Source organism: Schistocerca cancellata, chromosome 11, assembly GCF_023864275.1.
Source record: "Schistocerca cancellata isolate TAMUIC-IGC-003103 chromosome 11, iqSchCanc2.1, whole genome shotgun sequence".
Lineage (NCBI taxonomy): Eukaryota > Metazoa > Arthropoda > Insecta > Orthoptera > Acrididae > Schistocerca > Schistocerca cancellata.
This window is the reverse complement of record NC_064636.1, coordinates 150,638,022-150,652,218: the sequence shown is the minus strand read 5'-3', so window position 1 is coordinate 150,652,218 and position 14,197 is coordinate 150,638,022. Positions and strand designations below refer to the sequence as shown.

At 42.6% G+C, this 14,197-nt stretch overlaps 1 non-coding gene across 1 annotated transcript; it reads right to left on the bottom strand.

Moving 5' to 3' along the window:
* Positions 1-13,773: 13,773 nt before the first annotated feature.
* On the bottom strand, positions 13,774-13,846 carry Trnaa-cgc (transfer RNA alanine (anticodon CGC)). Its single transcript has one exon. It is a non-coding gene; the product is annotated as a tRNA-Ala (tRNA).
* Positions 13,847-14,197: the final 351 nt, after the last annotated feature.

Here is a 14,197-nt window from a genome sequence, read left to right as displayed (position 1 = left end):
TGTCATTCCAAGCACGTGTCAATTCGTACCTCTCTATCTACATTTTTCCGTGATTTATTCGGTTTTCAAATTTGTACTGACTTTTTGATCACCCGGTACGTTCGAATTCCGCAATAAAAAAAATTTCGATCTTTTTTCACTGTAACCCTCTCGTTCCCCCTTAAACTGTTAGGCACGCAGTCATGGCTTTATACGTCAATGCTAGAAACTGGCTAATACTGTAAGTAGGCTGTTTATGTCTTCTTATTGGCAACGTTACGTAGCGCTCTGTATGAAAATCACTGGCTGTGCTGTGTGCAGTCTGTGGCTGTGTGCTAGTTTGCATTGTTGTCTGCCATTGTAGTGTTGGGCAGCGGCAGCTGGATGTGAACAGCGCGTAGCGTTGCGCAGTTGGAGGTGAGCCGCCAGCAGTGGTGGATGTGGGGAGAGAGATGGCGGAGTTTTGTAATTTGTAAGGCTGGATGGAATGTAGTCGAATTAAGTCGGGTGATGCTGAGGGTATTAGATTAGGAAATGAGACACTTAAAGTAGTAAAGGAGTTTTGCTCTTTGGGGAGCAAAATAACTGATGATGGTCGAAGTAGAGAGGATATAAAAGGTAGACTGGCAATGGCAAGGAATGCGTTTCTGAAGAAGAGAAATTTGTTAACATCGAGTATAGATTTAAGTGTCAGGAAGTCATTTATGAAAGTATTTGTATGGAGTGTAGCCATGTATGGAAGTGAAACATGGACGATAAATAGTTTGGACAAGAAGAGAATAGAAGCTTTGGAAATGTGGTGCTACAGAAGAATGCTGAAGATTAGATGGGTAGATCACATAACTAATGAGGAAGTATTGAATAGGATTGGGGAGAAGAGAAGTTTGTGGCACAACTTGACCAGAAGAAGGGATCGGTTGGTAGGACATGTTCTGAGGCATCAAGGGATCACCAATTTAGTATTGGAGGGCAGCGTGGAGGGTAAAAATCGTAGGGGGAGACCCAGAGATGAATACACTAAGCAGATTCAGAAGGATGTAGGTTGCAGTAGGTACTGGGAGATGAAGAAGCTTGCACAGGATAGAGTAGCATGGAGAGCTGCATCAAACCAGTCTCAGGACTGAAGACAACAACAACCAGACTGGATGTCAATTATGAATATTAAGGTAAATACATTGTTTGTTCTCCATTAAAATCTTTCATTTGCTAACTATCCCTATCAGTAGTTAGTGACTTCCGTAGTTTGAATCTTTTATTTAGTAGTTCGAGTAATCAAGATTTTTGTGAGGTAAGTGATTTCTGAAAGGTATAGTTTAATGTTACTCAGGGCCATTCTTTTGCAGGGATCTTTGATAGTCAGATTGCGTTGCGCTAAAAATATTGTGTGTCAGTTTAAACACAGTCATGTATAAATTGTTGTAAGGGGACGTTTCACACCCTTTTAATCCGAGTCCTCCACTCTTATTATTCCCTGTTACCTCTTGTACATATTATATATTACCTGTCTCTCGCTATAGTTTACCGCTATTTTTCTCAGAATTTTGAACATCTTGGGCAATTTTACATTGTCGAATGATTTTTCCAGGTCGACAAATCCTATGAAGTGTGAGAAAATTTTAGCCTTTGTCCAACATTGTATCAATAAGTGTGTGCATTTGATATCTTTGTTATTGTAATTATGAAAAATTTTATCAAATCATTATTGGCCACTGCCCAAATCAATTTGTAAAATTTTTTGTGGGGAGCATGGGGGCTATGTAAGTAGGCTGTTTATGTTTTCTTATTGGCAACGTTACGTAGCGCTCTGTATGAAAATCACTGGCTGTGCTGTGTGCAGCCTGTGGCTAGTTTGCATTGTTGTCTGCCATTGTAGTGTTGGGCAGCGGCAGCTGGATGTGAACAGCGCGTAGCGTTGCGCAGTTGGAGGTGAGCCGCCAGCAGTGGTGGATGTGGGGAGAGAGTTTGAAATTTGTAAAAATTGATGTCATGAACTGCTATATGCATTATGACTATTAAGGTAAATACATTGTTTGTTCTCTATTAATATCTTTCATTTGCTAACTATCCCTATCAGTAGTTAGTGCCTTCAGTAGTCTGAATCTTTTATTTAGCTGGCAGTAGTAGCGCTCGCCGTATTGCAGTAGTTCGAGTAACGGAGATTTTTGTGAGGTAAGTGATTTGTGAAAGGCTATAGGTTAATGTTAGTCAGGGCCATTCTTTTGTAGGGATTTTTGAAAGTCAGATTGCGTTGCGCTAAAAATATTGTGTGTCAGTTTAAGCACAGTCATGTATAAATTGTTCTAAGGGGACGTTTCAGTACTGAAAATGCACCCTCCGCCAAGCGCCGAACAGTCGACTATGCTGCGCATAACTACAGTAGGTGAAGATAAGATGAGGCAGTGGCCCTTCAAGGTGCTGCACAGTACGGACGAACTGGAGCACAGCCTTCTAGACACAAGGCCTACGCGCAGCGGCCATATTGGCACGTGACGTCACAAACTGTTGGCCATCTTATCTGTAGTCGGCAGTAATGTTGGCGAGTATGTTGTGTTGAAAGTGTGTGCCACGTGAAAGTGGTATATATTTCATACACTATTCGCCTACAGTTCTTCGAAGTATCGGATACAAGTGTCGCGTTCCCTTTTGCCACGGAAATGTCAAGTCCCAAAAAGGCATGAAAGTGCACATGTTTCCATTTCCCAAACGTGCGAAATTGAGAAATCGCTGGTTTGCAGCTATTGCCAGACAGGAATTTGTGTCTACTCATCATTCAAGGGTAACTAAGTGACAAAAAATTTGTAGCGTGTTATTTGTTTCCATTGCACCACATTTGCCATTGTTTTTAAAAGCAGTTACGTATCATGTACCAGTATAATTTGTTTCTTAATTCTGGACCATTGCTGCGAGGTTAATACGAAGCAACTATTCTCACACAGGATATTTATATTAATTAGTGTGGCTCGAAAATGTTTAGTATTCCTTATCATTCCTACCAGATTATTGAGTTTCCAATACTCTTATTTGCAAGAGCTACAGAATGATTTTGTTCAGTTTTACAGATTTTATACATATATTCGGAAATAATTTCAATTTGAGTAAATTACGTTAGAAAACTGCTTTAATGAATTGAGTGTTCGACACATTAAGCAGTATAGAAAGCAGAATTTCGATCTAAGTGCATTATGATTAAATTAACAGCACTGTGTGACACGAATTTCAGTCAAGGATACAGGAGAAACAGTCTTTTCAAGTTTAAGGTTCTAAAGTTCTGGAGAAACAGGGAAATAAAATATTTCTTCGGGTTTTTTGATTTATTAAACATTACGTCAGCAGGTGCTCCATTTCGTCGAATGATTTGAGTTTCGTTTGAGGTCAGGAAATTTTGAACTGGAGAGGAAAATTTACGAAAATAACCGGGGAAACGAATTCTTAAATTCTGTAGGAGCTCCAGCTGCTTTATTGAAAACGGAAAACGTCTGCTTGTTGTTGCATATTGCCGATTTTTTACTGCAAGAAAACATAGCTCCTGAGGTAAAAGACAGAATTTAAAATTACAGTTTGTATTCGAGCCTACAAACGCGTATATAAGGCAAACCGTCAAAATAATTTGACATCTTGAAATATCATAGGGCAGTTTTGTTCAGTTACTTTACGCAATGATATAGATTTCCATACTTTCATTACAAGGCCGTGTAGAAGAGGAAACACGGGAATCCCTATGCGGTCTCAGCTCTAAAACTGGTAAAGTTCGTATACCTGCAGAGTGCTTAACAGGAGAGTTCCGATACAGACCCGGCCATCAGTATGTGACGTCACAAGTGTGCACGCAGGCCTGTAGTCCAGGTCAGGGAGGTAACAATAGAGGGAGACGCCGTGACGTCACAGCTGTGAAGCTATGTGGAGCCGAGGGTAGCCATCTCAATCCGACCAAAACATTCCTGCTGTAAGCTTGTGTGCATAGGCTTGTCGCTCGCTTTTGGAAGGATTTTGCGCTATTATGGTGACTTGTGTGGTGTTCGGATGTACGAATCGTTCTGATTGTGATGCGAAATCGAAGGGAATAACATTTCATGTGTAAGTTGTCTCGTTGAGTGTGATTTTACAACTTCATTGTGAATGAACGTGTGCTACATCGGTACTTGTACTATAGCGTGTTGTTCTCCTGTATGATTTTAGATTTCCTAAAAATGAAAGTCGGAAAGCTCTGTGGGAGAATGCCGTGAGGAGGAAGAATTGGCGTGCGTCTAAATGGAGCACTATATGTTCTCAGCATTTCCGAGAAGAGGACATAGACCGAACCTCCCTTTCAACAGTAAGGCTCCGAGAAAATGCTGTACCATCAGTTTTCCCTACACACCCAAAACATTTGCAAAAGGTATGTTAATTCAAAGAATTAAATTCTTAGTTTTCAACTTCACGTTTCAGTATAATACGTACGTATCGTCGATAATCCAAGTGTTGACTAACTGACTTTGTCTTCATCATGTACCAAATTAAAAGCTAACACTGCATTAACTGGCGTAAAGTATAGGCCTAAACAGGACACTGTGTAGATTTGCCATTCTATGTACCGTATTTCAGTAAATATTGGTGGTAATGAACAGTGTTTCCCAGTAGTGTAACGTAACTGAAATGTCCCAGTACGTATTACAAACAAGATGTATTTATGGGGCTTTGGAGTGAGGGTATAGCTAACTTAGTTTTCATTTTCTATTTTTTAGTTTGTGATACACGTTTATTACTGAATTAACAAAATTGTATCGTTTACATTGAAGGCTAGCTATTCGTAATATTACATTAAAAACTATTTTTAATCAGAAGAAACGCGGAATTTCGCCTTTACGAGATTTTATTTTAAACAAAAACTTTGAAACAACCAATCTGATGACGTTACACGCGTATACGGTGCAATTAGCGACTGTAATACACGCAGCGCTATAGCACACTGGCAATGTTTTTATCAGTGTGTCATGGCAGCGAGCCACGCCCCCATGGCTTCAAAACGTAGTACGGCTGGGATACGTAGCGCCATCTCCCCTTATTCTTTCCTCCATGGTCCAGGTGGTGTTGGCTGCAGGCGGCGAGGCATTACTTCAGTTTCCCGCGGAATCGAGTGGAGGCCGGGCGCAGCGGCGGCGGGGTCAGCGACCTCTGCCCGGCGCGACCTTGAGGCGGCAACAGGTGGCGGCGGCGCCGGCTCTGCGCATGCGCGCCACGGACCCGCCACTGTGTGTCAGCAGCAGTTCGAGCAGCTGCCGGAGAGCGCCAGAAAACAGGCCGCACTGCGCATGCGCAGCTACGACGACGTGAGCAGCCCGTGCTCGGTGTTTGCTCCTACGCTTCCGTCGTATTTCTGATTGGAATTTAGTGCGTGGTGGGGCATACGCTTGGCCACGTGCGGCCCTGCCGCCTGTTGTTGCGAGGAGCGAGTAGGTCGTACCTGGAGCAATTGCTTTATCGTATCCTATCATATCCTACCGGGATAATCAAATTCTAAAGGTGGCAGGGGTAAAATACAGGGAGCGAAAGGCTATTTACAATTTGTACAGAAACCAGATGGCACTTATAAGAGTCGAGGGGCATGAAAGGGAAGCAGTGGTTGGGAAGGGAGTGAGACAGGGTTGTAGCCTCTCCCCGATGTTATTTAATCTGTATATTGAGCAAGCAGTAAAGGAAACAAAAGAAAAATTCGGAGTAGGTATTAAAATCCGCGGAGAAGAAATAAAAGCTTTGAGGTTCGCCGATGACATTGTAATTCTGTCAGAGACAGCAAAGGACTTGGAAGAGCAGCTGAATGGAATGGACAGTGTCTTGAAAGGAGGATGTAAGATGAACATCAACAAAAGCAAGGCGAGAATAATGGAATGTAGTCGAATTAAGTCGGGTGATGCTGAGGGAATTAGATTAGCAAATGAGACACTTAAAGTAGTAAAGGAGTTTTGCTATTTGGGGAGCAAAATAACTGATGATGGTCGAAGTAGAGAGGATATAAAAGGTAGACTGGCAATGGCAAGGAAAGCGTTTCTGAAGAAGAGAAGTTTGTTGACATCGAGTATAGATTTAAGTTTCAGGAAGTCGTTTCTGAAAGTATTTGTATGGAGTGTAGCCACGTATGGAAGTGAAACAAGGACGATAAATAGTTTAGACAAGAAGAGAATAGAAGCTTTCGAAATGTGGTGCTACAGAAGAATGCTGAAGATTAGATGGCTAGATCACATAACTAATGAGGAAGTATTGAATAGAATTGGGGAGAAGAGAAGTGTGTGGCAAACTTGACTAGAGTAAGGGATCGATTGGTAGGACATGTTCTGAGGCATCAAGGGATCAGCAATTTAGTATTGGAGGGCAGCGTGGAGGGTAAAAATCGTAGAGAGAGACCAGGAGATGAATACACTAAGCAGATTCAGAAGGATGTAGGTTGCAGTAAGTAGTGGGAGATGTAGAAGCTTGGACAGGATAGGGTAGCATGGAGAGCTGCATCAAACCAGTCTCAGGACTGAAGACCACAACAACAACATACCGAGATAAGCAATGGAAGTAACGAAGCACTTCTTTGCGTAATATGCATTTCAATACTAGAATCTGCAGCTCAAAGTTCCCGAACGTTTTGCTATGTGGTGACTGTAATATAGATTTTTTTATTCGTACTCCCCATTATTGTTGTGTAGCATTTCCAATCAGATTTACATCTAGAAAACACTGCGAAAAGCTAGTAAGAAGGAATACGAATCTCTTGCAAAAATAAAAGAAACAGTTCCTTGTGTTGCTAACTCCAGAATAAAGGACAATAAACTATTTCATGTCCTTAAAATAATTGGAAAGTTTCGCGTCCGTTTCACTTTTCGTAAAAACTGTTTTCTCTTATTTTGCTTTGTTTTATTATTATTATTTGCGTAACAACGCATATACGAAAAGAGCCGCGAAATACCTTTTAGTAATGCTGTGCCTTGAATTTCTTTATAATCATTAATTTTCAACAAAACAGAATATATTGGGTTCTTATTGTTCTGTATCTGGCTTTCTATTAAAGGAACATTTCTCGTTACTGTAACTCACTATAAAAGTCAACATATCTTCCCTACTTTATCGTTATTGAAAATGAAAATTACTTTGTTATGAAATACTGACGTTACAGTTCGCAAAGATTGTTCAACATCAAACTATTGCAGTGGATTTTTGTTAAGAGTAAAACACCAATAATTACCACGACTAGCACAAGAACATGAGACTATTGTCGGAGAAAAGTACGTTTTTACTATAAGGTTTGCCAGACCAGAACTAAGCACAGCAAAATTCCTATTATGTTACGAAGGTAAATTATCTCTTTTGTACTGTTTTAGCAATATATTATCAGCAGCCCGCGTCAACCTGCAAAACACATCATAAAATCTGCTGCGCTGCTCTGCAAGTCCGGAAGCTGAAAAAGATGATTTTATTTCACTATTACCTTCCCGCTTCTTTGCGGTATGACCGATTTCTTTTAATGCAGTTTGAATGCGCCGCGGCAGCGTCTCGTTCGTTCGTAGCGCAGCTCTGCTCCACGGATAATATTTAAATAACTGAAAATTTCTTAAAAGGATGGGATAATATTCCGAGCAAGCTACCACAAATAATAATGCAAGGTTTCATTTAAATAACTCTATTCAAAACATTCACATATTTTAACTAATACACACCTTTTACAATGAGTACGTAATGGCGTACATCCGTTGACCATGACAAAAGAAGACTACGTTAGCATTCACGGCAACGTCACAGGCTATCTTACTCGTACAACTCCAAGAAGAAGACCGAGAAATTAATGTTCGTTCTGTATTATTTATACTAGTGGTATTTTTTCATCTTTGTATGATATTTATCGTCTGTGCGGTTTCAGTACTCGCCGACACAGATATTATCTAAAATAAATAATAATAATAAAAGAAATACATAATTTCATACAATAGCAGAATATGGTGCACAATGTTCTCTCTTTACTACAAAATATGTCCTTTGCTAATAGACGTTACAAAAGCCACGATAGCTTCAATATCGTTTACTAGATGGCCGGTTTCAGCACTCTGAAGTTACCATCGTGGGACCTGAAACGTGGATTCACACGTTTCAGATCTGATGATGGCACCTTCAGAGTGCTGAAACCGGCCATCTACTAAACGATATTGAAACGATCGTGGCTTTCCAATTATTTTGAAAACAGAGTGATCGCCGCACGACACACCATGTGTTCACTGCAAAATATTTCATTTTCTTTTTCAAAATGTCTAAACAACTAACAATGTTGTCTGTAAGGCAAAGAAACTGTACCAACTGATAGTTTATATTCTTCTCTATAAAAAAAAATATAAACCCATGTGGGGAGTTAAAACGATAAAACACAGAATGCTGCCAGTCTACAATATAGTCTTATACAAAGGCATTCCAGAAATTTAAGATGTCAACAACAGAAATTGAGAAATAACGTCAAGCCTAGAGGAAGCAGTAGGCAAGTGTCTTGTGATCGGAAAACACTGCGTTTCACAGAAGGCAGGTTGGTAAAATAGCGCTACAGTTGTCAGTGTATCTGAAACGACGTATTTAATTCGAAACTACTGAGCAAATTAGCCCACTCACTCAGCTTCAAGTGAATATTTACGTATGTTCGTACGTACAATATGTGATCAGAAGTATAGGGACACCCCCAAAAAATACGTTTTTCATATTAGCCGCATTGCGCTGTCACCTACTGCCAGGTACTCCATATCTGAGACCTCAGTAGTCATCAGACATCGTGAGAGAGCAAAATGGGGCGCTCCGCGGAACTCACGGACTTCGAACGTGGTCAGATGATTGGGTGTCACTTGTGTTACAGGTCTGTGCGCGAGATTTTCACACTCCTAAACATCCCTAGGTCCACTGTTTCCGTCGTGATACTGGAGTGGAAACGTGAAGGGCCACGTACAGCACAAAAGCGTACAGGCCGACCTCGTCTGTTGACTGACAGAGACCGCCGACAGTTGAAGAGGGTCGTAATGTGTAAGAGGGAGGCATCTGTCCAGACCATCACACAGGAATTCCAAACTGCATGGCTCAAATGGCTCTGAGCACTATGGGACTTAAATTCTGTGGTCATCACTCCCCTAGAACTTAGAACTACTTAAACATAACTAACCTAAGGACATCACACACATCAATGCACGAGGCAGGATTCGAACCTGCGACCGTAGAGTTGTTGTTGTTGTTGTTGTGGTCTTCAGTCCTGAGACTGGTTTGATGCAGCTCTCCATGCTACTCTATCCTGTGCAAGCTTCTTCATCTCCCAGTACCTACTGCCACCTACATTCTTCTGAATCTGCTTAGTGTATTCATCTCTGGGTCTCCCTCTACGATTTTCACCCTCCACGCTGCCCTCCAATACTAAATTGGTGATCCCTTGATGCCTCAGAACACGTCCTACTAACCGGTCCCTTCATTTTGTCAAGTTGTGCCACATACTCCTCCCCAATTCTATTCAATACTTCATCATTAGTTATGTGATCTACCCATCTAATCTTCAGCATTCTTCTGTAGCACCACATTTCAAAAGCTTCTATTCTCTTCTTGTCCAAACTATTTACCGTCCATGTTTCACTTCCATACATGGCTACACTCCATACAAATACTTTCAGAAATGACTTCCTGACACTTAAATCTATACTCGATGTTAACAAATTTCTCTTCTTCAGAAACGCTTTCCTTGCCATTGCCAGTCTACATTTTATATCCTCTCTACTTCGACCATCAACAGTTATTTTGCTCCCCAAATAGCAAAACTCCTTTACTACTTTAAGTGCCTCATTTGCTAATCTAATACCCTCAGCATCACCCGACTTAATTCGATTACATTCCATTATCCTCGTTTTGCTTTTGTTGATGTTCATCTTGTATCCTCCCTCCAAGACACTATCCATTCCGTTCAACTGCTCTTCCAAGTCCTTTGCTGTCTCTGACAGAATTACAATGTCATCGGCAAACCTCAAAGTTTTTATTTCTTCTCCATGGATTTTAATACCTACTCCGAATTTTTCTTTTGTTTCCTTTACTGCTTGCTCAATATACAGATTGAATAACATTGGGGAGAGGCTACAACCCTGTCTTACTCCCTTCCCAACCACTGCTTCCCTTTCATGTCCCTCGACTCTTATAAGTGCCATCTGGTTTCTGTACAAATCGTAAATAGCCTTTCGGTCCCTGTATTTTACCGCTGCCACCTTTAGAATTTGAAAGAGAGTATTCCAGTCAACATTGTCAAAAGCTTTCTCTAAGTCTACAAATGCTAGATACGTAGGTTTGCCTTCCTTTAATCTTTCTTCTAAGATAAGTCGTAAGGTCAGTATTGCCTCACGTGTTCCAGTATTTCTACGGAATCCAAACTGACCTTCCCCGAGGTCGGCTTCTACTAGTTTTTCCATTCGTCTGTAAAGAATTCGTGTTAGTATTTTGCAGCTGTGGCTTATTAAACTGATTGTTCGGTAATTTTCACATCTGTCAACACCTGCTTTCTTTGGGATTGGAATTATTATATTCTTCTTGAAGTCTGTGGGTATTTCGCCTGTCTCATACATCGTGCTCACCAGGTGGTAGAGTTTTGTCATGACTGGCTCTCCCGAGGCCGTCAGTAGTTCCAATGGAATGTTGTCTATTCCGGGGGCCTTGTTTCACCCAGGGCTGTCAAACTCTTCACGCAGTATCGTATCTCCCATTTCATCTTCATCTACATCCTCTTCCATTTCCATAATATTGTCCTTAAGTACATCGCCCTTGTATAGACCCTCTATATACTCCTTCCACCTTTCTGCTTTCCCTTCTTTGCTTAGAACTGGGTTTCCATCTGAGCTCTTGATGTTCATACAAGTGGTTCTCTTATCTCCAAAGGTCTCTTTAATTTTCCTGTAGGCAGTATCTATCTTACCGCTAGTGAGATAAGCCTCTACATCCTTACATTTGTCCTCTAGCCATCCCTGTTTAGCCATTTTGCACTTCCTGTCGATCTTATTTTTGAGACGTTTGTATTCCTTTTTGCCTGCTTCATTTACTGCCTTTTTATATTTTCTCCTTTCATCAATTAAATTCAATATTTCTTCTGTTACCCAAGGATTTCTACTAGCCCTCGTCTTTTTACCTACTTGATCCTCTGCTGCCTTCGCTATTTCATCCCTCAAAGCTACCCGTTCTTCTTCTACCGTATTTCTTTCCCCCATTCCTGTCAATTGTTCCCTTATGCTCTCCCTGAAACTCTGTACAACCTCTGGTTCTTTCAGTTTATCCAGGTCCCATCTTCTTAAATTCCCACCCTCGCTGGGCGTAAGGAGTGTAAAAATTGGACGATTGAAGAGTGGAGTGACGAATCACGGTACACAATGTGGCGATCCGATGGCAGGGCGTGGGTATGGCGAATGCCCTGTGAACGTCATCTGACAGTAAAATTCCGAGGCGGTGGTGTTACGGTGTGGTCGTGTTTTTCACGGAGGGGGCTCGCACCCCTTCTTGTTTTGCGTGGCTCTATCACAGCACAGGCCTAGACTGATGTTTTGGGCACCTTGTTGCTTCGCACTGTTGAAGAGCAATTCGGGGATGGCGATTGCATCTTTCAACACGGTCGAGCACCTGTTGTTAATGCACGGCCTGTGGTGGAGTGGTTAGACGACAGTAACATCCCTGTAATGAACTGGCCTGCACAGAGTCCTGACCTGAATCCCACTGAACACCTTTTGGGATGTTTTGGAACGCCGACTTCGTGCCAGGCCTCACCGACCGACATCGATACTTGTCCTCGGTGCAGCACTCCGTGAAGAATGGGCTGCCACTCCCCAACAAACCTTCCAGCTTCCGGATACTTTTCATCACATAGCGTATATAGCGTTAAGAGATCTTACAGAGTCATGAGAGATACAGGACATGAGAGAGTAGTCCAATAGCATCGGAAGTTTGTAAATGTTACTAAACCGCTTAAATCGGCTCAAAGTGCACTTTTTTCTCTGCCCAGATTCGCACTGAAGTACCTGATATTGAGCTTTTCTACGTGATCTTCGGAATACCAATTATTTTGGAGTACGAGTTTGGTTCTTTACTGTGGTATAATGCCATTCGTGCCAGAAAATGAAAATGTGCTCTTTAAAGTTGATAGTAGCTAAAGGTTCGGAATGAAACACTGCGTTTCAAATACATTGACACCCTCGGCCGAAAATATTAATAGAAGCAAATTTACGTACCTGACCGACAAAAATAACTTAATTAGGACGACTAATGGTTGATTGCTGATAACGTAGATAGAATATAAAATCAGGAACTTGAAACTACTAATTTAATTTAGCCACCAATGGTTACAGGAATGTACAGGGCTATTACAAATGATTGAAGCGATTTCATAAATTCACTGTAGCTCCATTCATTGACATATGGTCGTGACACACTACAGATACGTAGAAATACTCATAAAGTTTTGTTCGGCTGAAGCCGCACTTCAGGTTTCTGCCGCCAGAGCGCAGTGAGACAAAATGGCGACAGGAGCCGAGAAAGCGCATGTCGTGTTTGAAATGCACTCACATCAGTCAGTCATAACAGTGCAACGACACTTCAGGACGAAGTTCAACAAAGATCCACCAACTGCTAAATCCATTCGGCGATGGTATGCGCAGTTTAAAGCTTCTGGATGCCTCTGTAAGGGGAAATCAACGGGTCGGCCTGCAGTGAGCGAAGAAACGGTTGAACGCGTGCGGGCAAGTTTCACGCGTAGCCTGCGGAAAATTGGCTCATGCCACAACTGGAGACCGACAGCGCCGACTTCATGTTTCAACAGGATGGTGCTCCACCGCACTTCGATCAGGATGTTCGGCATTTCTTAAACAGGGGATTGGAAAACCGATGGATCGGTCGTGGTGGAGATCACGGTCAGAAATTCATGTCATGGCCTCCACGCTCTCCCGACTTAACCCCATGCGATTTCTTTCTGTGGGGTTATGTGAAAGATTCAGTGTTTAAATCTCCTCTACCAAGAAATGTGCCAGAACTGCGAGCTCGCATCAACGATGCTTTCGAACTCATTGATGGGGATATGCTGCGCCGAGTGTGGGAGCAACTTGATTATCGGCTTGATGTCTGCCGAATCACTAAAGGGGCACATATCGAACATTTGTGAATGCCTAAACAAACTTTTTGAGTTTTTGTATGTGTGTGCAAAGCATTGTGAAAATATCTCAAATAATAAAGTTATTGTAGAGCTGTGAAATCGCTTCAATCATTTGTAATAACCCTGTATATTAACTCACTTCATGGCTCCCGGCCACAGAAATCTGCTGTGTTACCATTTAACGTGGGAGCTGCAAATGAGCAGTGATCAGCAACGTCACGAAACATATACACGGGTGACGTGCAGGATGGTCCATCCGCTATAACTCAGACTGCTCTGGAGCGCCAGAGGAAATTTTGCGGGCAGCGTGTGGCTACTTGCTGCTACTGCTCGCACGGCAGGCAGCCACGGTTCAGGCAGCCAGAAGCGGGAGGAGGGCGCTGCTCGTACGCGAATTCGGCTCTGCGCATGCGCACCAGCTTGCTGGCAACTGCTCAAACCAACTCGAGGCGCCGTACATACAACGCCGAGGTAAGATAAGGTTGGGTTAGTGTCGTTTAACGTCCCGTCGACAACGAGGTCATTAGAGACGGAGCGCAAGCTCGGGTTAGGGACGGACGGGGAAGGAAATCGGCCGTGCCCTTTCAAAGGAACCATCCCGGCATTTGCCTGAAGCGATGTAGGGAAATCACGGAAAACCTAAATCAGGATGGCCGGAGACGGGATTGAACCGTCGTCCTCCCGAATGCGAGTCCAGTGTGCTAACCACTGCGCCACCTCGCCCGGTCTGTAAGATGAAGCCGTCGGCACACGGACCGTGCATCCGAACGTTGAGCGTTGAGCGTGCCGAGTTTCTGACGTCACAGCGTGGAATAGCACGTTCGGGAGTCTTTCCGAACGTGCGGAGCAGTATCTGGCATGTCAGATATTACGAGCGTGCGTCTGAGCGTTGACCAATGAGATGGCACAGCGCCACCTACGTCACACGCACGCCGTCTCCCATCAGTACAGAGTTGTGAGGCGCCATATTGGCGTTCATTTCAAACCTATATGTATATATTCGGTTTCTGAGCCCCAGCAAATTGAGAATCACTGAAAAACCCGTTGTTAGTTGTGTGATTCGTTCCAATAAAA